General features: G+C 37.9%; 1 protein-coding gene across 1 annotated transcript in view; it reads left to right on the forward strand.

The window, feature by feature from the left end:
- Nucleotides 1-5,077: 5,077 nt before the first annotated feature.
- alpha-Man-IIb (alpha-Mannosidase class II b) overlaps nt 5,078-25,180 on the forward strand; it is a 166,866-nt gene continuing 146,763 nt past the window's right edge. Inside the window, exons 1-2 of the mRNA XM_069129778.1 lie at nt 5,078-5,386; nt 6,388-7,115. The gene's annotated coding sequence lies outside the window, so the exon portion shown is untranslated. The remainder of the gene's footprint in view (nt 5,387-6,387; nt 7,116-25,180) is intronic.

Below are 25,180 nucleotides of genomic sequence, written 5' to 3' on the forward strand. Positions count from 1 at the left end.
GTAAATTATGTGATTTTTATACAGTGGAACGATCGATTTAAATTTAAACGGTTGGACATTGATTTATAGGAATGTACAGGGTGATTCGGAGGAGAGTTATGGTGGCCATAAAGACAGATAAAAGCGAACCCCGTTTTATTTGCGAGGCAACGTTTGCGCCTCCATTAATATCCTCGTTTACTTAACGTTATCAGTCTTGATTGTGTCATCTTAACGTATGTGCGATCCCGTAATTCCGTTACCTACCTGTGTCAATATGCCATTTCCCCGTGGAACCGATAGACAACCATGTCGTATACAAACATCCGGCATCTTATCTCCCTTAATTCATCTCACATTTTCATTTCGAAATTTATACAGGTAACGCGTTACAGTTTGTTCGGAACGTCCAATTTTGTTTTTAACAGCAATACGTCGAACTGGGCTATTTAAAAATATCATTTTAAAGAGTGTCGTGAACGATTCTAACTACTGTTAATTTCACATTAAGACTAAACCCGAACCTAACGTGAAACTTACGTTGAACATTCGCATTTTTATTTAGAAATACGCCTATTACTTAGGAACACTGTTTATTCTAATTTATTCTATATATTACATTATATATCCGTTGCTTTTAACAATTACCTAACATAATTCAGTTTTGTAAAATTGTGCAATTTTCTTTACTGTACCCTTTAAACTTCTTTTCGTCCACTATTGTGTGTGATTATTAAACCACCCTGTATAAAGTGTTACCCCGAAGTTAATATTAATAAGAATAAAATTAATAGTAAATTTTCGCGAAAATAATAATCCAACTGATGGTAAATGATAGAAAGATTCGAATCTTCAGTTTTCAACATTGCAATTGCATTTTTCGGATTCAAATCGCTGGAAATAATTTTTTTAAGTTCCAGGAGAAAACGTGAACGAATCGTGACCTAATCGGGAATTCAGGTTACTAACATTTACTATCGCCAAAAATGATTCTCTCGTTTCTGAGGAAAAATTCGTGTCGCCAGAAAAAATTGTCTGCTTTATTTTCTTTTTTTTCTGAAACATCCAAATTACGAACATAAACGAAACAGCTGACTAATCCTAATCCGATCGAAAGTTCAAAAGTACGAATTGCTAAAAATTGAAATCCCTGTAAATAATACTCTACTCTTCAAGGGCCGGGACAGAGAGAGAGAGAGAGAGAGAGAGAGAGAGAGAGAGAGATCGATAACTAATCTGGATCTAACTAAAAGTTAAAAAATTCCAAAAAACTGGAATAATAGAGAATGACTCTTTTCGGTTTTGGAGGGTCGAACGTGAGCTAAATCGATGACGAGTCTTCGTCTAATTGGCCGTGCGTTCGTACAAAAGGCGAACGGTAAACGAGGACAAAGGGAAATGCGAATGGGACGCGTTCGAACGTCCGTAATCGGAAAGGCTTACAAGCGCGTGTAATTGCCCATTGTGGAGGCAATCTAGCATTTTCCAGGAAAAATATTCGAGTACGGGCCTACTTAGAAAGCGTAACGAACCCGTTCGATATCGATATGCCGCACGCGGAGCCAATTGTACGGAAAATCACGCGACTGCTCTAATTCTTCGACGCCGTGTCGATGTGCTTTTCATGCACGGGTGAAAATTTCCTTTCTTTTTTTCCTTCTTTTCATTTTTCCAACACCTGTAGTCTTGTCTCTGTACGTTTACGCGATGGACATGTGCGTTAAGTGGTTAATTATCAAATCGAAATCCTTTGAATAACGGTACATATATGGATTTACAAATAATTCAACGTTAATAAGTAAAATAGTTAAAGCAATATAATTAGAAAATAGGAATCTTACCGTTGACATGAAAAACACGATATGTGGTAAAAAATACGATAAAATGTTGTAATTTTAATATCAATACGGCAACTTTACAGTTAGCAATAAAAACACCGATATTTGATAAAAAATATGATAAAAAGGTAGAATATTGTAATTTTAGTAGCAATAAAAGAACGTTACCGTCGGCACTTAATACAAAAAATTAGCACAAAATACAATGTACGATAAAGAATATATTAAAAATAGAATATTGTCATTTTAATACGAATAAAAAGACCTTATAGTAAAAAAAAGCACCAGTAGTTCTACTAGCGTTGGCAGTAAAAATATAATATTTTAACTAAATATTTATTTGCACGGTTAAAATTGTCCGAACGAACCTTTTTAACACATGGCTTAAATATCATTAAAATATTCCATTTAATACGAATACTACATGAGCACTTGACTTACATTTTGCATTTAAATTTAGTCAAATTCTACATTTACACGTATGAGCATGGGGTTTATTTGAATCTTGGTTTTGAATTACAGCCGTCGTTGTGTTCACGGACTTCTTTAATAAAATTGAGACAATACAGTGAGACTCTACTCGATTATTTACAGTTGATTCAAATTACAAATTATTCGTGCAATATGATTGGTAGTGATTTGATCAGATGTCTGCGGATCTATATTGGTATGAAAAATGATCATTGGAAACACTTGGTGTATAGATAACCGCAAACAAGGTGAACGAACTGCAACGAGGCTGTAACTCTTGATCAAGGTTGACCATGTGATCTGTTTGCATTAATCGTTCTATATATAGCACAAGATAGAAGTTATTATTACCAATTATCCTCCGCCGGATGATTTTTTCTCAAGGTTAGTTTCTTTCTAAGGTCATTACTTTCTTCTCTTATAAATGTTAAAAACACATTAAAAAGATAATTATTATATCAATCTTGCATTATTTTTAATTGAAACGACTAATAATTACAATTTCGCTAACATGCAAATTTCAACTAAGATTTTATTACGTATAAATTCAAGTCTATTACCTTTTAGCATACGAATGAAATTTTAACAAAATGGCTGCCAGTTATATCAATTATAGCTATCGTGTACAGCGAAACTATGCATATACCAGACATAATATACATTTATCAATATTTCTACACTTTTGAAATTGTTACAATATCATCTTAAATGTATTATATTGCTGTAATAAAATGCAATGATAAAATCTGTAACATCTTGAAATACGGTGATGCAAACGCTTAAAAAAAAATCATCCACCAATACGATTTCCGATATAAAACAAGTATCTATCGTGCGTGTGAATTAATAATGTACATATAATATATGAATTAATAAAAAACTCACGGATCTCGTAACTCTTTTTATCGGCATTCCAATGAACGTCAGCAGCTTCGTAATTCAAACGAAAATGATTTGTTGCACCTTCGACGCTCAACAGTTGAACGAGTAACGTGCTTTGGCGAGTAAACAAATCCTGGTACAATGGACAAGGTGATCATTATTGACTGCACACACAATACACGTTATTACAACTTATGACACACCGCCGACATCGCACATTTCAATCTAACGTATCACGTATTTATCGAAAATCAGACTCAAATCACGCTTAATTTCAACGGATTCGTCAAAGAACGCGTAACGTGCGAAACTATTCGTTCGATAATCGAAAGATGCGACGCGAGCGGCGAGGTATCGAATCTCACAGGTATGTACACTACTGTACGTGTTAACTTCGCTAACTTCACCATTGGGCCATCTTGTACAATTAATTAATGCCATTATTTAATCATTAAACTACCGATTTTTATGCATTTATAAGGAATTTGAAATTGTAAAATTACAAAAATGCACAAAATGCACATAATATGCAAAAATGTTCAAAATTTTCAAAGTATACTATATATTATAATATTCAGCGAATGAAATAAATTTCTACTTGCTGTTAAATTCCATTTGTTTCATCAGTTATATAAAAATATGAATTTGCACAAAAATCTGCATATATGGGGAATTTTACAAATTACAAATCACAAGCCAGTATTAATCACAAGCCAGTATTGTCAGTATTAATAACTTCTCTTGCATAACAAACTTGGTAATAAAATAAATAAAGTTGTATTTGTTAGTTTTATAACTTACACATCAACTGATTATTCTACTTTATGTGAGAATGTGCAGTTGTAAAAAAGTAGTTTATATTCCATAACTTGCAACTTATTAATTGACTAATACTGTTAATTGGTAGAGTATTGTACAAGAGGATCTTATGTAAAATAAACAGGTGAGATATTCATAGCTCACACTCGCTTAAAGGAGTAGAAAGACATACAATGCCTCTAAAATATATTTTCAGACATTCTTAACTTCCAATGAAGCATTTTTTTATTAGCTTCTACATTTCATTTTCATGGTATCAAATTATTGTAGTCGCATCAAAGTAGTATTAAATGATACAAAATTTAATTTGTATATTATTTGTAATATATTATTATAGAAAATTAATTTCAATACATAGAAATATACTATATAACAAAAGAGATTATATTACTTTCGTTATTACTGAATAGTAGTGTTAATCTAGATCCAGATCGAATCTAACCTGGACCAACTCAATCTCAACTCCGGTCTTGTAAACTCTAGTACGTATAAAGTGTTGGAAATACATGGAATATTTGGTAAGGGAGGAACTATAGGTGGAGTGAACCGTACCTTTTAGGAATTCTTCGCATAGGATCTCGCTGTAGTCCTTTCAGAATCCTACCTACCGCAGTTACGAGCCGCGTTACTTGCCCCTTCGAACATGGAAAAAGTTTGTACTGCGGTTATGCTTTGTCCACTGCGCAAACTCGACCGGTCGTTTGACTCAGTGGTCGATCTCCCCGGATCCCGCCCGACCCCTCGCCAGTAAGCGCGCGCCGGTAGGCTAACCTGACCGTGAACAGGCGTGACGCTATTAAACGTCCGAGAAAGAAATATTTATCGGAATTTCACGCAATCAGCCCACTGTAAACTCCATATATGACTCTAACGTGCTATCGAATAACGCTGGTTCTCTGATTTCATTGGTTGTAAATAAATACTTTTTTTCTAGAACGGATCGTTCGGAGTTAAAAACAGTTTTAATGTTCCGTTTATTTTTAGAAGAATAACAAAATATAAGAAACGGTAATACGTATTGGCGTAATATTTGTCAGGATTTTCAGAACTAATTTTTGATTGGCTTTTAGATAACTCGTAAAGGGCAAATGGCCAATAGGATTCAATCACGTATCTTATTATTAGTTTTGGCGGTAACCGACGTATGCACTTCCGGTTAGCAGTTTCGAAGTTTCGAATAGTTCTATACGTGGTATGTTGCATGCAAAAAAGAATGGAAGAGTTTGGTATCTGGAACATGTTCCGTTTTCTTCGAGTGTACTCTTATTATTAAAAAGAAAGTAACGCATGAAAGTATAGTTAACTACAGGTTCGAACGTACGACGAAGTTTTACAGTATTCTGAATGTGTAACCTGTACACCATGAGCATTGGAAAGATGTAAGGAAAGAAACGAAGGTATGTTAAGCTTTGACAATTATATATCGTATTATTATATGTTATATGTAAATAACTGTAATACGAGACTGGCAAAAACAGCGAGACATTTGAAATGTAAATTGTTATTACATAAATGTTTACGTAATAAATGTCACTCATCGATAAAATTTCATCCATGCATTTTCAAATCGTACAAAAATTGTTCTCGTTAGTGAATTGTTGGTTGGAAGGTTTCAATTTATTCTTTTTATTGGTTTAGTGATATTCTTAAAGAGACATATTTTACTTCTTTTAAAACGTATTGCGTATTTTATGAATGTAACTAATGCTCAAGTAACCTTGAAATAGTAAGAATATTATTTCTTTACAAAATTGAAATTAATAAAGTTATGCAACAACAAAAGAGAAATGTATCGACTCGAACGATTCTTAGTTTGGTTAAAAATGTTCTATTTTAAAAGATATAATTATCGGTGCTTTTGTATTTCTAAGATATAACCAGTCTTGGTCAATTTCGTATTATTACGTTTTAAACAAAGTTTTACGACATTATAACCTGTAAATCTGTAATTAGAAAAATACAAGAAAATAGGTACTGAAGGTATATCGAACTTGAACAATTATTCCAATAAAATAATTAAACTGACTAATATATATATATATAACAAACAATTATACAGTAAAGTTAAATAAACCAAACAAAAATAATTCGAAAGACTTTACAACGACAATTACCAACGAAAATAGTAGACTATGAATTTATAGGAAATTTGAAAATGCAAAAATGCACAGAACGTGTCATAATTTACATAAATATATATGTACAAAGTATAATACCCTGTATAGTAAAATCTAATAATTCTCTCTAAAATAAAATCTCTATACCGTATAAAATCTATTTAATAGATAAAGCAATTTTCTATCTAGGTTCCATTTCCTTAGTCATATTTGTAAAAATACGAATTTTCACAAACATCTCTAGTCTAATGATAAAAAATCAATTTCTTTCTTACTTCCAGGAACCCCACGCCCTTCGCTACGTACGTTCCTGTCTGATGGCATTCTTCTCACTTTCTCCTACCCTGAATCGAATGGCGCCGTGCGTTCGTCCTTCTTCCTCGTTCCCGCGCAGTCTCCAACACTGAAAGCCTCGTCGTTTCTCCCTCTCTGTGGTCCTACCTGGCTTCCCTCTCCCGGTCGGTGGTCGATGGAGGGGCGCGGGTGAACGCGGTCGGACGACAGTCCTTCCGCGGATTGCGGATATTGTGTCGGGAAGCCTCGTGGTACGGTGTCCTTGCTATACCCGTGTTCCTGCGACGCGCAGAGTGGAAGGCGAGTGGCATCCAGTTTTTCCATAACGATAAACCAACTCGTGTCTTTTCGTCGGGACCTCGAACCTTCTGGAGGACTGGAGAATCGTTTCACGGTCTCCGTCTCCTTGGTGCTACTCGTAGTTCGTTCTCGCGTTCTCTTCCTCTCCGTACTTCCGACGTACGTACTCCGTGACACCGGTTGTAAGGTTATGTTCACTCCTGTCACATCCGCGTGCCGCTTCGTGCGACCGTACTTTTCTTTAGTGAGTCTGTCGCGAGATACAGTGTCACATCATCGTTTTACGTAGTGTTTGTCGTCGTATATTGTTCGCGAGTGCTCGTCAGAGAAGTTTGTGACTTTGAGGGACACGTTTGGTCTCGAAGGAGGCGATTCACGAATGACGCTACCACTCCTGGAGTCTTTCTGCATTTCGGTAAGTGAATATTTAAAGCTTAATTTTGTTAAGGACGCTCCTCGTGGCGTCCAATGCTCGCGTGCCTAGACGCTGCGTATTTCGACACTCTTTCTCTTTCTCTCTTTCTCTCTCATCAGTGTTTCCCTCCTCCAGACGCGGGGAGATCGTTTCGAAAGATTTTTTTTGCGTGCATGGTATTAACACGTTGACTGCCACGCGAATTTACATATTTCGTTCTAAAAGTCGCAATAGATTGAAATATGGTACACTATAGCGTTTAATTTTTGTAGAATATTCTGTTCTATTTGTACGCCTTTTTCTGGTAACGCTATCGAAGTAATTCGCATTTGTAAAAATCTGTTCTCTTATCTTAATTGTCCTATAAAATGTAACAACATGGGTCACTGGCGACGACCGTGACGGTTAACGTGTTAGTGTATCGATGTTTCTATGTTTTTATTCTATCGCGAGATATTTGGGTTCTAATCCGATTCGAACAGTATCAAGTTACATTGTGTTGACTCGTGTAAAATATCAACTTTAATCACGTAAATTGTGTTTTCCTTGACACGACGTTTGGTTAAACTAATTTCTAAATGAACGTATGTATATAACGTCTCTGAATAACGTTAATTAATTCTACTATTTTCAGATTTACAAACGACATCGCGTTAGAATTAAAAATTGTTCATTCAGCTTATTTATTTATTAGATGAAAATTACATGAAAGATGTTACACGTTTGAAAAGATTGAAATCAGTTTTAACCTTTGATTTTTTGACATGGTCATTTTTCGTATATTTAATATTTCTATATTTCTATATCCACTGCATGCGTAGTGCATTCGTTGCACGTGTAATACAGCAAATTTCTTTTTTATCTACAACAAAGCGAATAGTGCGAGTCCATTAAGTCGAAACTCCATAGAAATAACATTTCACATACTCCGATCCACTAAATCCAATTACATAAAATATCTCTCTAATGTATATAATATAAGTTCTATTTATTTTAACCAAATTTTATTTCCATTACAAAGATCCATCGTTCTGTACAAATCTTTTTCTTTGATCTAAAACATGAAAACTAGAGATTACCATAAAGGAACGATTTGTTGCCTGCATAGTGGTAAAATGCACAAGTACAATAACAGTCATTGACGCAGTCCAGTTACAAAGACTTGATTGAAATTCCATTCGTATTTGTTCGCGCAGCTAAAACGCATTTAGCGTATTACGTTTCTCGATAATATTCGAGTAGAAGATTGGAAAAGACGCGACTTCTTGTCGTCGCGAGAACAGGGTGTGAACTGCCAGGTGAATTAGAGCGGACGATAAGCAGAGGCAGAGGATTGCCGTGGAGACGATGGCGAGGAAAAGCGGAAGTTCATCTCCGGTCTAACAGAGGGATGTGTAACGAAGTCAATCATCTTTGCTTGCTCGCTTGGCCCGGTCTCCTCCAGGCTTTGCTATTAATTAACTTTTCTGACAAGTTATTAGCGCGACGAGATCAAAGACGCCACGGTATTACTTCGTTCCATAGCGTCGTCGTCTTTCCTTCTTTTTTTCTATTCGTCTCTCACTTTCGCCCCGCCTAAATCGTCGAACCGTGGCGTGTAATTAAGACGGCCATCGCGTGCCTAGGTGTACGCGTTAATTATCTTGTTTATAAAGCTTCGTTGGGAAACTGCGATAGCGAAGAATCGGAGCCAGCGTTAGAACAACCCACGCCCACTACCATGCGTGCCGAGAATTTTACGATACACCTGTAATCATGCGATAGCTACTCGTATTTAACGAGTGGAACGATACCAGTGCGTTTTCAATTTAAACTAACGGCGTAGATTCACGGCCAACTGCGAGGTTTACCGAATCAACGCCTGCGGGATCTTCCTTTTAGTAATTAACGTAATAATGAAATAAGAAGGCTTATAGCGCGCCCCAGTTTGGAACTTGAACGAACGAGGATTCGTTCTCAGCAATCGTTCTCGCAGTCTCATTAGTCTCAGAAGGGTTAATAGAATATACATCAAGTTATCATTGCTCTATAATTTCAAACTATATTTCATACAAATTAGGAAAACGATGCAGGCATTTAAATGGAAAATATACCAACTCCAGTGTCCTAACTAATTGACTAATTTTATTAAATTATCTACTCTTGATTCTTCTTGGCTGTACACAAATTTACAATTCTACGAGAACCTTGCGATACCGTTCTGGCGTGAACGAACGAAACTCCTTGGAATTTCTTTACTTGCTGTTTTACTCTTTCTCTCGAGGAAATTTTGTCAATTTTGTCATTTTCTTTTTTTGCGCGCTAAGATTCAGCAAGGGATGAAAGAGCCTGTCTAATCTTTGGTTAAGCAGCTTACGAGGAAGAACGACTACGCGTGCATATGGTCGTCGTGGAGCCTGTTCCCGGTCGTCTTTGTGCGCCAGGGAATCGTTGTAGTCGCTTCTTTTGTCGAAAGTTCCCCGCTGGCTGTGACCACCTGCGCCCATCTCGATACCTGTTTCGGTGCATACGTGTCGGTGCACGCGGTGTCTCGCCCGCGTTTTCGTCTTCCTGCGTCCTTCTGCACCTGTCTGAACCTTAGCAGTTCTCGCGCCTGATTGATTCCTCCGCAGCTGAAACGCCTACCCCTTGGATGCAAAGTATAGCATTCGCTGCTCTTAACTCGGGTTTTGTATTTGAGGAATATTTTAAGCCCCGACGAGTCGCCATCCTCCTTCGTGAACATGTATTTTTACCTTTTATTTCCGCTACTTCTTCATTTATTTACGAATTTATATTTGTAGGTGAATGGGTTCTTGGTAAATCGGGAAGAGCAAGGAGAAATCATTTCCCTCTGTCTCTCATCTCTCCTCGTATTTGGTTAGAATGGAGGTAGATTAATTGTTTTTGTTTCTGAAAAATTATTATAAAAATTATATATATATAATTATATTCCAAAAGTTTGTTGGTAGAATATAGAAATAAGTAGTTGTTGGATGTTACTAATATTAGAAATCCAGCAAGTGGATCACGAGTTTTGGGTTTAGTACACGTTTGTTTATATATGTTACGTAATGTTTATATGTTAGAATTGAATCTTAACGTTAAGATAAGTAATCTGTGGAGGACACAATGCTTATGTTGAAATAATATTAGGTGATATTTATTAAACAGAATTACAGAACCAAATGTATTTAAAATATAAGCGAGTGATATGGTATAATTGTCTACAATTGGTATGACAAAGTGTGCAGGTAAAGAATTTATAGATTGTTGATAGTTGGCCAGTTACTCTCAGACTGATTGTACGTAGTGACCCATGGCCCTTTAAAAGTTTTTCAACCCCACTCTCTGTACAGTAGTATGACCTGTGTAAGTGTCCTGTTCAAATGCCTGTAGGTGTCTGTATAAGATTATTTGTGTCTATGTGTGTAATATCGTTGTATTCCAACATTATATATATTTATAATTATATTATAGAAATTTGTTGGTAGAATATGAAAATAAGTAGCTGTCGAATGTTTCTGCAACACTAGAAATCCAACAAGTGGATCACGAATTTTGGGTTTAATTAACGTTTGTTTATATATGTTAGGTAATGTATATATATATATATATATAATTATATTATAGAAATTTGTTGGTAGAATATGAAAATAAATAGTTGTCGAATGTTTCTGTAACATTAGAAATCCAGCAAGTGGATCACGAGTTTTGGGTTTAGTTAACGTTTGTAAAAATTTGTGGCAAGTAGGAAGGTGGGAGAGATTCCTTTTAAATACTCGGATGAGTAGGTTTTGGATCATCTGTTATTGTTATACGGCCAATTCACGTTTCCCCGGAGTCAGAGATAGTTTTGTATATCATGAATATTCAGCTTACATAACATTGTAATGGCAACATGGTAATCGGAAATTTTCTCCTCGTACATTCCATTCGTATTATCGCCACTATCAGTTCTGGCGATTAAGCTGTATCATTAAATTATTACATATTATTTCATTTTAAACGAAACTGTCGCAACGTCGATGACGTGACTAGTTCATCGAACCAAACGTTCCAAGCTTTTCCCAACGAAAATAGAAATTCGAAGACGGATGAAATTTTAATACGCGTTAACCACCGTCGTCCGTTTCTCGTACGTTAATTACTTACGGTTAATTACCTAAAGGTTGAAATATTTTTAGCTCCAACAACGTCGATTAAACCAGACTTATTTTTCATCCAACGAATAAATTCATTAATAAATGAATATACAGAGCGTGGCAATTTATGAAAAAATAAGAACAAAATATGTAACAAAATTTTATCATTTAATTACTCACATCCAGTCGTTAATTAGCCACGTTTATCAAGCATAAATGATAATTCCTCAAACTCGATTTTGTAAACTAACCCGAGAATGAGAATTTCTATTCGTTTCCTTCTTATTCTCCTACGAGGAATCGTGTCCTGTACGCTTTCGCATACTATTCGACCGTATCCTTTACGTTTGATCTGATAAATTATCCGATTGAAATTACCACGTTTATCGTCACAAGTAGAGTTGTTTATTAACGAAAATAAACGTACGAACACAGAGGAAAGTAAGGAAACGAAGAGTCGAACTGAAAATGCCATTCTCTTCGAATTATAAAGCAGAAATCGCGATAACTGTTGTATGACTTGTTAATAAGGTTGTATATCATCTTGAAACACTCGAGAGACCGCTTCCTGCGGGACGTGGGATTCGTCGAGGCACAGCAGCTGCTACAGTCGGTCGGTTTGCTCGTGGAACTTTCCGTTGGGCGAACGTGCACAAGCAGAGCGCAGGGTAAAATAAAATGTAATATCGTCCCGCCAATGTTAACACGCGGCGTTTGTTTTGAAACGCGCGTGCACGTGGTCCGGCTGCTTACGCTCTCGCGCTTAGAAACTGGATTCTCGCGCGTGCAATGGAGAAAGAGGAGCGGCGTGGCTGCGTCGGCGAGAACGAGACGAGCTGCTCATTGATGAGAGCGAGAGCTGGCGTTGGCGAAACGAAGAAAGAATCTCGCTGCGTGGGAATATAGTATTGATCAGAAGTTTGAGGCCACGTTCAACGAACAGGCCACAGATATTTTTGTAACGGTTCAGCGATCCCAGCTATCGTTCGAGAGGAGACAGAAAGATTATTGTACTTTTCGGTCGAATGAATTAGGATTTTAAAAAGATAGGTAAGGCTGCTTTTGGTATTCTTTCTTTTTATCTTTCAAACCACCGAGTCATCGTTCTTGCTACGTTCTTTAACACTGGAACTACCGATAGTTAACACGAAGCTATTTCTATCAAAATCAATGAAAATGACTGGTGTTTAAAAAATAGAATATTTTTATATTGGCAGACGAGTCTCACGACAGTTGCAGCGAAACGTAATGTCGAGCGATCGTTGTTGGACAAAGTGTACGTATTGGTTTGGCGACTAAGAGATTGCGGATTTTCCAATACCACCTAATGAGAAAATCCGCAATCACTTGGTTGCCAACTCAATATTTTGCAACTTGGGGATTGCGTTAGTTCCGCTGTATACGTTTCGGCAGATTTTGCACGGATCTTTGCTACTTGATTTCTTTACACTTTAGTTAACACGAAGCTATTTCTACCAAAACCAGTGAAAATGATTGGTTTAAAAAATACGTACTAATAGAATATTTGTATATTTGTCGATTTATTACTTTCTTACAGAAGCAATTCCATGTTACGTGGTACATTTTTGCTATTATTAATCCATCTGGGATCCCTGAACGAGGGTTGACACATTTATAAAATCGTAGAACCAGTCATTTTCATTGCTGTGGTATTTCCAGCGTTAGCATCTAGCGATCCAGCGATCGATCTGGAATTTTCCTGATAATTGATTTCGTCGTATCGAATGATACGCGGTAAAAATTTGAGAAACGCGTGGCAAGTTGCATAAAACGAGGAAACTGGTTAATTGGGGTTCGATAAACAGATTGCAGGACTCCTGTACACTTCGACAAGTACCGGTCATTTTCACTGCTATTGGTACAAGTAGCCTCGATACAAAATTATTTTCAGTTCGAATTCACAAAAAACAAAATAAAATTCGTTATATTATTTTGTTAGTTATCGTTGCGATAGTCATTACATTATTGCGGGAATTTTAAAATAAAATTGTAAAACCAATTAATTTCACTGTGGTGGTTCTAGTGTTAATCGATGTTAACGTTGCTCTACGATCACAAAGTCACCATGTTGCCTATGTACTTCGTATTCTTTTTGACTATTTAACTCTTTAATTTCTAATTCGCCCTGGACCTTCGAGAATCTCGTCACTTTCCAATGAAATGGTTTTTCCCAAAGGTACTTGCTTTGCTTTTAAAATTATTCTGCCATCGGTCGATGAGATGATCCCGTGGGATGAGAAAATAGCGTTGTAAGGCGCGAGTTCACGTCTACCGTGCATTATACGTTTCATATTTGGCGATTTGGACGAGAAAGCATAGAACATGGCCTGGTCCAAAACGCAGCCTTTCTACGTGGACTGTTTCTCTTGGAAAATTTGTTAATCGATCGTGTACTCGTTGCGAATTCGTTTTATCAGTTGCTGGAAACACCAGTTGAAAAACGATCGTACTGAAATCTCTACCTCGTTGAAACAATTATCACCGACTCCTTCAGAGTCTGATAAAATGTCGAGGAATTCAGAATGAACGATCTGGTAGAAAAAATGTGTGCTTTTATCTTTTTGTAAGAAATTAGTATTAGCAATTGCATTATGCTCGATAACATTTGAAAGGTGACATTTATATCGTAATAGGATGTTCAATGAATTGGTCGAATCTTTCTCGAGCTACGATGCAAAAGTATTATAAGGCGCTCTATGTTATCAGAAAATCATAAAACGTATGTCCGTGTTATTTTTAACGACATACGCACGCACGTGGTTCATCGGAAGATTCATTTTCTTAGAAGCTTCTTAATAAGATGTTCACGGTAGAGCAAAATTCTTCAAAGAGGCAATCGATTGGTGAAAGAAACGTTGGACGACCGAACCCTTTTATTTTTTTCTTGTCGCAGACAGTCATTAGGCAATTTACAGGAGCGTCTGGGTCTAGCCAGAGCGTGAATAGATAATCACACGCACACAGTGCTGCTTCATTAAATTGGATTCATGCACGAGCACGTATCCTCTGGCGTTAATTCATCTTATTTCGCTTTAGCCGGTTTTTCCATCCTCTTTTAACGACGACAGACGGTCATCGAGTGTCGTTGCCAAGTCACATATCGCCGACCCAGCTGGAATAACATCCGCGAGATCCTCGTTTCTTGCCATTTTACACGTGGACAAGTTACATTTAAAGAGCAATCCCTAAGTATAGAGTCGAGGGCATCGCCTAATTAACAATGACGCCAGGTCAACATCGGTATGTTCACGCTATTACGTATGTGGATAGGAAATGTAAATATAAAGTAAACTATTCGTGGTGCAATTTGGTTATTGATAGACTGCGAATATTTATGTAAATTTGTATATTTGTGCGAGCAGCAGTCAAAGAGTAGAAGCTACGCAGAGATCAGTTTTGTTTATTCAATATCGCAACTGGTAGTGTATTTTGGATATTTTTGAACATTTTTTCAGTTTGCCTGAAGGAGGCTGAAGACATAATGTAAATAATTATATGGACAATTCAATGTGGATATTCGCATATTTATGCAAATTGTTATTTGTGTAAACACACCTAAGTAGTAAGAACTAGGAAGAGACTGGTAGCTTCTACCTTGTCTTATCTACATTGCAAACATTATCCATACGTGGACGATTCAATTTTATTTATATTTATGAAAATTCTTATCTTTGTAAAGAAACCTGAAGCAGTAGGAACTAGGCAGCTTCTACCTTGAATATTCTGACACATTTCTTCAGGTATCTACCCTAGCTTTAAGGTACATTGCAAACAGTACCCATGCATGGACAATTCAATTTTATTTATATTTATGAAAATTCTTATTTTTGTAAAGAAACCTGAAGCAATAGGAACTAGGCAGCTTCTACCTTGAATATTCTGACACATTTCTTCAGGTATCTACCCTAGCTTTAAGGTACATTGCAAACAGTATCCATACATAGACAGTTCAATGTTGGTGAATATTTATGCAAATTGTTATTTGTATAAACACGCCCAAAGCAATAGGAATCAGGCAGAGATTGGTAGCTTCTACCTTATCTTGGATATTCTGACATATTTCTTCAGGTATTTACATTAGCTTTAAGCTTTAGCATTAGCTTTACATTGCAAACAGTATTCATACGTAGACAATTCAATTTTATTTATATTTATGAAAATTCATATATTGGTAAACAAACCTGAAGCAGTAGGAACCAGACAGAAACTGGTAGCTTCTACCTTATCTTGGATATTCTGACATATTTCTTCAGGTATTTACATTAGCTTTAAGCTTTAGCATTAGCTTTACATTGCAAACAGTATTCATACGTAGACAATTCAATTTTATTTATATTTATGAAAATTTATATATTGGTAAACAAACCTGAAGCAGTAGGAACCAGACAGAAACTGGTAGCTTCTACCTTATCTTAGATATTCTGACAAATTTCTTCAGGTATCTAGCCTAGCTTTAAGGTACATTGTAAACAGTATCCATACATAGACAATTCAATGTTGGTGGATATTTATGCAAATTGTTATTTGTGTAAACACGCCCAAAGCAATAGGAACCAGGCAGAGATTGGTAGCTTCTACCATATCTCGGATATTCTGACATATTTCTTCAGGTATCTACCCCAGCTCTAAGGTACATTGCAATTCAATGTTGGTGGATATTCGTGCACATTCCTATTTTTCTAAATACACCTAAACAAACAGCAACTAGACAGAAATTAGTAACTGGTACTATATCTGGGATATTCTGTACAAGCTTCCTACCTGTACCAGGTTTAAGTTACAATACAAACAGTATCGTTACGTGGACGACTGAACGTTGGTTTCCTGATGTTGCTGTTAACTGCGCGACAGCCTTTTTAGCCTAGAAACAAGGAGGACTCGATTGCATCCGCCTTTCGAAATTCCTGTGCCTGGTCGCGATTTTCCTAGCCCGGCTAATTGTTTTAAACAGGAGACGACGAAGAACGATTAGACGTTGAAGATCGCGCCAACCAAATCGGATCGTCGGCACAATAATTTCGAGATGGAAGTGGCGTCGTGTAATCTCGAAACGTTTAATTTGCCCGGCCCACCGTTAAAACGATTCGGTTCTCGCGGCTGAAAATAACGAGATCTTTAATTGTCCCGTCTAACGAGAGGCTGCTGGCTGTTACCGCGTAGTTGTGCGTTACGCTTCCTCTTCCAGCCACTCTTCTCCTTCGTTTCGCTTCGTTTCGCCCCTGCAAAATTACAAACAGAGTTACGCTTCGCAAAAATTGATAGAAGTTAAAGTGGATTTAAGAGACTGTTGAAAACTGTTTTCGGAGCGGAGTTCGCCTTCTTGGTTACTCGAGATTCGAGTACGTTCGTCGATCAGCTGAAAGTTGGCGATATTAACTCTTCAGGATTCAGATAAATAATTTACCTTTTAATTTTCCCTCGTATTTCCTCGTTAAGTGGTTGCTTTTTTTTTTTGCTAAATTAGCGATCGAATTTTTGCAAGCTTTTCATGGCTCACGAAGTATAAATATTTTTCATAATCGGTAACAGGACAGGTAAGATCGTGGAGTTACAAACTTTAGGATTTTGTTAATTAATTCAAATTAATAAATAACTTTGGCTGGCTTCGTGACCGCTGCCTATTTCTTCCCTAAATCTCTTCTTGCTTCTTCTTTTGCAACTTTTCTCGATATTATCCTATTTCACATAGTCGTAACCATATGCAACGCTGGAAAAACGCTCGGACAAATGGAAACAAAAATATATGGACGTTTTACGCTCGGGAAAGATGGAAAAATCCAATTGAAAATTAATCGAAGAAGGAGAACGCCAGGTTCACGCATGATAAAATGAAAATTAAATTTGAAAATTCAAATTAAAATTAGTTAATTAAACGCTGACCCTACTACGAAAACACTGGTTGCATTTGAATTTTTCCGAAATTTATCACGCGCGCAAATTCAGCAAGCTGGTTCGAGGCACGCAGAGTACCTCGCTGGCATAATTAGGCAATCGATCGCAGGTGAAAGCGATTTCGTTCTTCGCCTGTGGGGATGTTCAAGATGATAGATAAACTGATTCCCCTTGGTATTTCCAGTTCTGCCCTGTTTCTCTCCCAGATATTTACATTCCATTTACATTTACCTCGTCGCCTTTTTATTTTCACCTGGTGAAATTTCAAAGAACGTCCCTTGCTACGCTGAAAGCGTAACGATAGTCGGACAGCAGACTGTAGTTTCAACGGGGAGGTCCAAGGATGGCGATTATCGCCAGAGAGGCAACAGTGCACATTCTCGACGTCGGCGTTTAAAATTCCTCCGGCCAACGATCCGATGCCGAAGGTCGATTAGACCTGGTCGTCCTTGTCCGCTGGACCATTCCAGGCTGCTCGTTCCCGTCGCCGAAAGGGAGCCTGGTCTTCCATTTCCGGGTGGGTCGAAAATTAACCTTCTTCCTGATTCCTTGATCCTCGAACCGGGTCGAATAAACGTCCCTACAGGGAAATGTCTGTGTCTACGATGTAGCTACCTCGCAGCGTTGGTAAAATTCTAGAGTTTGCGCGCCAACCACATGGACCAGTAAATTGTCAAAAGCTACGAGAAGATAAGCACGCGAAGCTTCAATCTCGCGCTATTATCTTGGGTCGAGTAATAGGCTTCCTCGCTTTTCACTGCTGTGTGCGTTCTGAAGAATATTTATTTATTTATTTATTTATTTAGGATAAATTTTTTGAGTAAATACAGAGGGCAGAAGAAGAAGAAAGTAGGAAAAAGTAGGAGATGTATGTGTACAAAAGAAAAGTACTTTGTACAGTAATTGAAGTGACATCATTCTGTATGAGAAAACGTTCGATTTCTCCCACTAATGTGGTGAAAATTCATCAGGAAAGGAATTTTATTCGTAGAAAAACGTGTGTGTGTCTTAGTCGTAGAGAGAACCGAGTCTGTCATTCGTTTAAATCTTCAAGCGCCGTAGGTGGCAAACGTATTCGTCGTTAGCACTAATCTCACCAGGCTCGATGAGATGAAACGACTGGTTTCAAGATTTCGTTTAAAATTGTAGGTAATAAAACTTTATGTAAATTCTCATATTAACGAAAATTGAGAAATTGATTGATCGGATAAAACTCGTACAAAGGCAAAGGATATATTTTCTCAAGACGTGTTTTCTGTCTTCGTTACACAAATATATTTTATAACGTTGTTATAAAATTATAAAAGAATTGTTATAGAATTGCTGATATTTCAGCGTCTATCGGTTAATGACACTCGTATCGTTTTATACAGAGGCGATTTAACAAGCTGGCGTTGCCTCTTAACGCCGACATAGCTGTTGACAATTGTGGATCTTAATTGCTGAAATAAAAGTAAAGGAACACTCAGGTTACACTTAGAATTCGTATTAAAATAGTTTTAGATTTATTTATTAAAGGATTTCCGGGATCTTCGTGGATACATATTTGCACGCGTCTCAGCACTCTCATTGTCTCACCGTCTTCCATACCACACAGCCAATGGAACAGTTGCATTCTTCTGTTTTATGAGACGCTGTGCACACACATACTTGCGCACACTCATATTCACATACGTGTGTCACTACTACGCGACCAATCTAGTCCAGTACATAAAATTATACATATCTCAATAATAGCAATTATTTATGTTTATAATTACTATATTAGAATTGTTGGAAAATATGGAAATGGAAATTGCTGTTACACTGTACGTTACGATAGTGCCATTTGCGTGTAGTCTAGGATATACTATAAAAGGAGAAACATTTTTTCATTTGCCACATAAATGAACCAGACTACAATCGAAGATACTGAAAACAATAGTGAACATCCCATGGTATGTCAGAAACAAGGATATACGCAAAGACTTAAAAATACCAACGGTGAAAGAAGAAATCGGTAGGTACGTAAAAAAACACAAGGAAAGAACGGCAACACGCCCAAACCAGTTGGCTGCTGAAGCGGCCAACACTCTCATAGAAAGAAGATTAAAAAGAAAACACCCTACTGACCTCACTAAAGGAACAAAATAGTCAAACTCGAAGATGGTATCTCTCTGGGGTTAGCCATCCACATGTTATTTAGCAATTGAGTTAGAAAAGTTTGTCAATGTCCAGCTGGACAAATTGTAAAGTACAAATTAAATAATAAAAAACGAAGAAAAAGAAATAATTGGAAGACTAAAAAGAAAACACCCCACTGATCTCACTAAAGAAATAAAATAGTCAAACCCAAAGATGGTATTCAACTGGGGTTAGCCATCCACATGTTATTTAGCAATTGAGTTAGAAAAATTTGTCAATGTCCAGCTGAACAAATTGTAAAGTACAAATTAAATAACAAAAAAAGGAGAAAAAAATAATTATAAGACTAAAAAGAAAACACCCCACTGACTTCATTAAAGAAATAAAATAATCAAACTGAAAGACGGTATTCCTCTGGGGTTAGCCATCCACATGTTATTTAGCAATTGAGTTAGAAAAATTTAGCAAATGTCCAGCTGGACAAATTGTAAAGTACAAATTAAATAATAAAAAACGAAGAAAAAGAAATAATTGGAAGACTAAAAAGAAAACACCCCACTGACCTCACTAAAGGAACAAAATAGTCAAACTCGAAGATGGTATCTCTCTGGGGTTAGCCATCCACATGTTATTTAGCAATTGAGTTAGAAAAATTTAGCAAATGTCCAGCTGGACAAATTGTAAAGTACAAATTAAATAATAAAAAATTCATTTCTACGCTCACAACAAGTCGTCCACGTGAAATCTCTCAATCGAGTTTAAGACCTGGCAGCCACCCGAATCTTAGCTTTCAGAGTCGAGGGATTGGTATCTGGCGACTGTACCAGGCAACTCCGAGGCTCGATTTTTAGAACCGAGGATTTACGATCTCGTGACTGAAGCTTGGTTGTTGCGGCTTCGACTCTGGAGGAGTCGTTGCCGGCGGATATCATCGAGATATCGCCTAGCAACGAAAGCTGATAGCTGGTAGCGAATCGATAGTCGGGCCTGTAACGCAATATATTCGATGGCACTCCTCGGCCTATGCTTGCTCTATCATTTAGCCTGTCTCTCTCTCTCTTTCTCTGTCTCTCTCTTTCTTTCTCTCTCTCTCTCTCTCTCTCTGTTTCTCTGTCCCTCGTTGTCGATCACTCCCTCATCCTCTCTTCGTACACTCTGCTGGGTCCATGTACATCCTCTACCCTTGGGTAAATACATTTATTCTGATGCACGCGTGCGCGCATTAGACAGGCGTACGTGTGCGTGCACGCATGCAAATTGGCGCGTTTGGTCGCGTAGGCGCGAAAGGTCATCCGTGGCGCCACTCCAAAATTCCCTTCTTCGGCTTAGCTCTTTTTATCTTCCCGCTACTCACCGTGTTTTCTCCGTTCACATTACTCGGCTTTTCTCGTGCAACAGATCGCGTATGGCAAACGAGTCTCACGACAGTTGCAGGAAAACGTAATGTCGAGCGATCGTTGTTGCAAAAAGTGTACGTATTGGTCTGGCAATTAAGAGATTGCGGATTTTCCAATACCACCTAATGAGAAAATCCGCAATCACTTGGTTGCCAACTCAATATTTTGCAACTTGGGGATTGCGTTAGTTCCGCTGTATACGTTTCGGCAGATTTTGCACGGATCTTTGCTACTTGATTTCTTTACACTTTAGTTAACACGAAGCTATTTCAACCAAAACCAGTGAAAATGATTGGTTTAAAAAATACGTAATAATAGAATATTTGTATATTTGTCGATTTATTACTTTCTTACAGAAGCAATTCCATGTTACGTGGTACATTTTTGCTATTATTAATCCATCTGGGATCCCTGAACGAGGGTTGACACATTTATAAAATCGTAGAACCAGTCATTTTCATTGCTGTGGTATTTCCAGCGTTAGCATCTAGCGATCCAGCGATCGATCTGGAATTTTCCTGATAACTGATATCGTCGTATCGAATGATACGCGGTAAAAATTTGAGAAACGCGTGGCAAGTTGCATAAAACGAGGAAACTGGTTAATTGGGGTTCGATAAACAGATTGCAGGACTCCTGTACACTTCGACAAGTGCCGGTCATTTTCACTGCTATTGGTATAAGTAGATACAAAATTATTTTCAGTTTGAATACATGAAAAACAAAATAAAATTCGTTATATTATTTTTTTAGTTATCGTTGCGATAGTTACTACATCATTGCGGGGAAAAAATAACACGAAGTAAAAGTTTTAAAATAAAATTATAAAACCAAACAATTTCACTGGTGTGTAGTTCTAGTGTTAATTATATTTCGTTATTTCAATCTAACTAACATTATATTTAAAGAGCAGTAGCTTCGATAGATTTGTATGTTCACTCGAAACGAGAGGAAATTCAACGACGATCTAGTAGAAACGTAAATCTTCTCCGTTTCCTTTCTTTCGAAACGTTTCTAAAGAGAAACAATTACTCCGATAGGCAGCCGTTATCCAAAGTTTTCTCTATAGTTAAAAGATTAATCGAAAAGCAAGGAGGATCTAGAAACGACCGAGCATGGTCTGACAAACGTTTAACCTAAATCATGAAATCTGGAAAGCATTTGGCTGCGAACGTTTCTACAGAGGGCGGTAACTTGGATGGACCGTGGGATTTTTCTAAAAATCGCTAGAAAAATGCCAAGTAATAGAGACGCGGTCGATTCAGAGGAAATCCCTTGCTGAATTCGCTATTTTACCAGGCACACGATTTTATAATTGACAAAATATATCTGGCGTCGAACGCATTTTACGAAGGGCCATTTGCGCCCGGGGAATTTACCGTGCTGTTTGGGGGCCAGACGAATGGCCGCAATCTGGAAAATAAACAGCTGGCGCGGCCAGCGAACGCCATCGACCAGCTCGTACATTTATTCTTCGAAAGGCGCAAGAATGCATTTCCCTTCTCGTTGTCCTCGATTCTTATCCGACTCTTGCGTTTTCCGCTTGTTTCGTCGCGGTTTCCGTTTTCAGATTACACCGATTCCCAATCGCCTCTCTTCACTCGTCTATTTTTCGAACAGAAAAGGGAACGATGTGTGTCGCCTTCAACGAAAATAAAACGTCTAGGAAACGAAGTTATGGTCGCGTGTAAATTCCAGTTCGCGATACGTCCCCTCTTCTGTATCATCGCGATATGTAGCAAGCTTTGGAGCAATAGCTTCCATCTCGGACAGAAATGTCGTAGGGAGGAATGGCCGTTGGAAAATAAGACGAGTTCACGTTTATTGATCATTCGTACTTCGCAGCCTCTGTTTGTTAACGTTTTACGTCGTGCGGGGAATTGGTTTTCGCGCGATCGCTAATCTCAGGTGCCTGCAGCGCAATCGCTCCAGCTTTTCCCATTTTTGCCCACGGCTCTGTCGTTGGATGATGGAAACGGCGATTGGTGTTGCGATCTCAATTGTTGGCAGATTTTGTCCCGATTTTGTAGTACGTTTCTTTTTAAATCTCGACTGGGACTGCAAAGTCCGAACGATTTCCAACGTATCTTTCCAACGTATGTGTTTGCCCAAAGTGTTGAGGATACGTCGACGATACATTTGCACGTTGATATTAGGTGTCGGAAAAGTGTCTTTCTTTTACAGACGCGTCTTTTACAACGGCGATTCTTTATACAAACACGAAACGTAATCTGTCAAACGTTGTGATCTTTATTTTGATGGAACAAAATGGACCGTACGTAATTCGATAAAATAATATAAAACGGAAAATGTTGTGCATCCATTGTTTCCTTATAGGACGAAAGAAACTTTTCGGACGACCTAATACGTTATAACACAGATACGTAATACATAAGCAACACGGTAAATGAGTAGTAGCGTGCCGTGAGGCACTTGAAGTCACCTCTAGCATGATTTCTAAAATCACGAAGAAACTTTCGAAAGATTCGATAAGCCTTGGTAGATAAAGCTTGAGTCATGGTAGATCTTAACTCTGAAAAATTTGATAAGTCACGAAATTCCTGAAAGATATCGCGGTCTTGAAAGATTGCGTAGTATGCGATTTCGAGCTGTCTAATGCTTCGTGGGGCGAGGAAACGGGAGGTTTTGGTTGGCAATATGCTTGACGAGTTAATCGCGAGCGTAGGACACGCCGAGGCCTGTGCAGAAATCGCCGTTAAATGCGTTTCCAGGCGTCCTGTTTATGGCTATTATCAGACGCCTGGTTCGTAAAAGCGACAGTCGATATTTTAAGTGGCGATGATGCCGCGATAAGCCATTATTTCGAGATCATGAGGGAAATTACGCGTTTTATCGAGGCCGTTTTCCACGACGTTTAAGACCGACAGGAATTCCTTACATCGCTGAATATTTATCACTCGTCCGAGCGAAATTTAATTAAAGTCTGGCTCGCTCGCCAACGTCGCGAGACACTTGGGCCTGGCTCGTCCCTTCTCTCACTTTCTTCTCCAAGAATGTTATTCTTCCAACCGGGACAAAGATCTGTTTATCGCGTTGAAATTTGTCCTCGTCGGTTTCACTAGATTTTGTTCAAGGTTTCGTTAATTCTAGGCGATGTACACTCGATTGTACTTACGTGACGTGGATCTAATATCGTTGATTGTTTTTAAGTCTACTCAAAGTCTGTTTCAGATACCTAACACTGCTCAGTTTATCTATTCGATGTTTCTCCAACGTTTACTTAGTTCTATTTACGTCATTTAACTCTACTCAGTGTCTACTCAGTTCTATTCGACGTCTACTCAATTCTACTCGATGTCTATTCACTTTCACTCAGATTACTCGGTTGTGCGTAATATCTATTCGGTTCTACTCAGTATTACTCCGTATTACTCCAACCTATTCGTTCCATTCAACGTCTATTTTCCATTTTTGCTGATATTTCTATTGTTGGATGATCACTCGAGTCTTCGGACAAAATGTAAAATTCTACGTACTTAAAACTCTCGAAAGTATCGATAAATCTCGACAAATAAAATTCCTCTAAGGTCATTCGGTTTAACTTGGTTCATTCGATTTAGATCATTTAACTCTACTCAGTGTCTACTCAGTTCTATTCGAAGTCTACTCAATTCTACCCGATGTCTATTCACTTCCACTCAGATTTCTCGGTTGTACATAATATCTACTCGTTTCTACTCAGCACTACTCTGTATTACTCCAACCTATTCGTTCCATTCAACGTCTATTTTCCATTTCTGCTGATATTTCTATTGTTGGATGATCACTCGAGTCTTCGGACAAAATGTAAAATTCTGCGTACTTAAAACTCTGGAAAGTATCGATAAATCTCGATAAATAAAATTGCCGTGAGGTCATTCGGTTTAATTTAACGACCACACAGTCTCGCGCAATTTCACTCGATATATACTCAATTGCATTTACGCGACGCAGGTTATTCCGTTGTATATTTACACAGACTATTCGCTTGCACGCGAGATCCACTTGCTTCTATTCTACTGGATTCTGGCGGATCACGTTTGAATAATTGATCGTCACTGTACGTCAAGTCATTTTATCACGGTAGAGCAACCTGACAACGCAATTTATTCGCTGGTGCGCACCATCTTATCTCCAATGATACACGCGTTTCACATTTTTGTATTTCCGCGAAGCGTAGATCGCCTGCTTGCAATGTGCGCGCGCTGCGGCGAAATAAGATTTCGTCGTCAGCACGTCAGGTAAACCGATTTCCGCCGCTTCTTGCCGCACCTTCGCGTCCCGTAACACAAAGCCAACGTAATTCCTGCGAACCTATCCGCGATTTTTCGCACGTTTCCCCTCCCGTTTCCATTTACAAACAGATGAATCAGAATTTCAATGAGAATTACGCAAGCAACGTATAAATCTCTTGTCCCATGTAAACAGTACGCGGTTCCTTTCCAAGGGAAACGAATTTCCCCGCCAACCGCCAATGTCGAACAGCTCCCTTTCTTTCTTTCTTTTT

Source organism: Bombus flavifrons, chromosome 16 (genome assembly GCF_040668555.2).
Source record: "Bombus flavifrons isolate JBK064 chromosome 16, iyBomFlav1_principal, whole genome shotgun sequence".
Taxonomy (NCBI): domain Eukaryota; kingdom Metazoa; phylum Arthropoda; class Insecta; order Hymenoptera; family Apidae; genus Bombus; species Bombus flavifrons.